This window comes from Suricata suricatta, chromosome 1 (assembly GCF_006229205.1).
Source record: "Suricata suricatta isolate VVHF042 chromosome 1, meerkat_22Aug2017_6uvM2_HiC, whole genome shotgun sequence".
NCBI lineage: Eukaryota > Metazoa > Chordata > Mammalia > Carnivora > Herpestidae > Suricata > Suricata suricatta.
The window spans coordinates 183038919-183042256 of NC_043700.1; the positions used below are offsets into that span (position 1 = coordinate 183038919).

General features: G+C 42.2%; 1 pseudogene; it reads left to right on the plus strand.

Annotated features, from left to right (window-relative positions):
• Positions 1-2522: 2522 nt before the first annotated feature.
• Positions 2523-3054, plus strand: LOC115302419 (annotated as a pseudogene).
• The last annotated feature ends 284 nt before the right edge of the window (positions 3055-3338 follow it).

Here is a 3338-nt window from a genome sequence, read left to right on the forward strand (position 1 = left end):
TTGTAAATGACATATTGGATAAAGGGTTGGTATGCAAAATATATAAAGAACTCACCACTCGACACCCTAAAAAAAGAATAATCCAGTGAAGAAATGGGCAGAAGACATAAATAGACACTTTTCCAAAGAGGACATCGAGATGGCCAACAGACACATGAAACAATGCTCAACGTCACTCATAATCAGGCAAATACAAATCAAAGCCACTCTGAGATACCACATCACACTGGTCAAGGTGGCTAAAATGAACAAATCAGGAAATTACAGATGCTGGTGAGAATGCGGAGAAACAGGAACCCTCTTACCCTATTGGTGGGAATGCAAACTGTTGCAGCTTCTCTGGAAAACAGTGTGGAGATTCCTCAAAAAATTAAAAATAGAACTATTCTACAACCCAGCAATAACACTATTAGAAATTTACCCAAGGGATACAAGAGTGCTGACGCTTAGGAGCACACGTACCCCGATGTTTATAGCAGCACTTTCAACAATAGCCAAATTATGGAAAGAGCCTAAATGCCCATCAACTGACGAATGGATAAATAAGATATGGTTTATATATACAATAGAATATTACTTGGCAATGAGAAGAATGGAATCATGCCATTTGCAGCAAAGTGGATAAAACTGGAAGGTATTATTCTGAGTGAAATAAATCAGGCAGAGAAGGACAGATACCATATATTTTCACTCACATGTGGAACAGGAGAAATTTAACAAAAGACCATGGGGGAAGGGGGAAAATAGTTACAAACAGAGAGGGAGGGAAGGAAACCATAAGAAACTCTTAAATACAGAGAACATCTACAGAGAGATGGGGTGTGGGGGACAGGGGAAATGAGTGATGGGCATTGAGGAGGACACTTGTTGGGATGAGCACTGGGTGTTGTATGTAAGCCAATTTGACAATAAACTATATTGAAAATTAAATTAAATTAAATTAAATTAAATTAAGAAGTGATAAATACAACAAAAACACACAGAACCTCAAACCCACCTTGGACAGATGGAAGCCTTCCTGGAGGAGGTTATGCCTCAGGACTTTGACAGAGGGTTAGCATGGGCAAAGGCACTGCAGTGAGTGGAAGCATGGTTCCAGAGAGAATCCCAAGCAGCAGGATGTTGCTGGCGGTCATTGCCTGAGGATGGAATGGAGAAGATGAAGCAGTGGCCAGGCTACAGAAAGCCTCATTTGTCACCAACTGAGTGAGTGTTTGCAGGATATAGGTGTAAGATGCAGGGCAACTAAATAAAGTTTAATAAAGGGACTATTACAAGGATGTTGTTGTCAGCGTTGAGGGAAATCACCAATGGTCAATGGGACACCTGAGCTAGCAACTCTGATCCAGGCAGCCACCACTTGCCCTAAGCCAAAAGGAGCAAAAAGAGAGACTGTTACTAGAGCCCAAGGAGGAAATGGAGGCTTCAACCCTAGAGACTCCACTCCCACCTGGAGTGGAACCATACTGGATGTGGAGGCTTTGGTAAGAGAACCTCTGGCTGTTCCAGAGGGAAGCAGGGGAATATCCCAACTTCTTTCTCTTCTTGCCTCCTGACATCTTCCCAATGTTTCCCAATGGCCAAACCCAAGCAAGGTCAGAGGATGAATGACCCCAGCTGAACCAGTCTATGATGTCAGTCTTCTAGGTCAGAGAAGGGCAGCAAAGGTGGGAAGTAGATCTGGAAGGGCAAATAGAGACCACCCAGCACTTCCAGGATAAGGAGTTTATATTTTATCTCATTAGTAATGGGTGCCACTGAAGGGTTTTGCATAGAAAGTCAAACTGGTCAGATATGGATTATCACAAAGACATTTATGTCAATAATTCAGTGGACAGAGCTTCGGGCAGTGTGGCATGATCTAGGGCGACCTATTGGATCAGGGGGAAAAAAGGCCAAGGTGAGAGATGGTGAGGAATAAAATATAGAGATAGAAAAAGATGGAATAAATCCAAATGAAAGATGACAAGAAGCTGAAAAAGGACATAGAAAGGAAATAAAGAGATTAAGCTTTGGTTTTAATAAGAGAAAGATAGGAATTGATGGTTTTAGTGAAGACAAAAGCCAGAATTCTCTTGGATAACCAACTAAGTTTCATTCAGGACAAGGCGAATCCAAGTTTTTTATGGAAAATCAAAATGTAGGTATCTTGCAGAAATTCTGATTTAAATTCAAACATTGATCGGTCTCTGTCTAGAGATTTAGATAACAAAGCCATCATTAGGTATATTCTAGTTTAAAAGGTGAGACTGAATAAGATGTCCCAGGGAGAGGGAGTGTCCAGAGAAGAGAACCAAGTTGTCTGGGAGTATTAGCACCAAGAAACAGGTAGAGGAGAACCACTACAATGGAGATAGACAAGGAAAAAGACCAGAGAAGACAAGGGGAATCAGGAGAATGAAGCTTCTGAGAGCAGAGGCTGGAGGACCAACATCATTAAATACAGAAAGAAAAAGATAAGAGCAACAATTCATCAGAACATAGTAGGTCATGAGTATCTTTAGAAAGAGCAGTAGTGGGCCATGCAGACCCCACCAAGCTGGAACCAACCTTACCACCCAGCCATCGTCAACACCACCATGTTCTTTGACATTCATGTGTATGACAAGCCCTTGGGCTGCATCTCCTTCAAGCTGTTTGCAGTCAAAGTTCCAGAATCAGCGGAGAATTTCTGTGCTCTGAGCACTGGGGAGAAAATATTTGGTTACAAAGGTCTCTGCTTTCACAGGATTATCCTGGATTTATGTGCCAGGATGGTGACTTCACACACCATAATCGCACTGCTGGCAAGTCCATCTACAGGAAAAAATTTGATGATGAGAATTTTATCCTGAAGCACACAGGTCCTGGCATCCTTTCCATGGTGAGTGCTGGACCCAATACAATGGTTCAATTTTTCATCTGCACCACCAAGACTGAGTGGTTGGATGGCAGGTACATGGTGTTGGGCAAGGTGAAGGAGGGCATGAACATCATGGAAGCCATGAATGCTTTGGGTCCAGGAATGGTAAGACCAGCAAGAAGATCACCATTGATGACTGTGCACAAATCTAACAAATTTGACTTGTGTCTTATCTGAACTACCAGAACATTCCTTATGTAACTTGGGAGAGCACCCCTCCACCTCCATCTGCTCAAAATCTCCTATAATCTTTGTGCTCCTACTGCAGTTCCACAGTCCTGTGTTTTCCTTACCCTCCAAACTTAGCTGAGTTGCAGAGTGAAGTTTATGATTATGAAATAAAAGATAAACAACAACAACAAAAGAGCAGTAAAGACTGAAGTTGGTGGATGGATTGCCATGGGTTGAGGAATAAAGTGAAGAGGCAGAGGTGGAC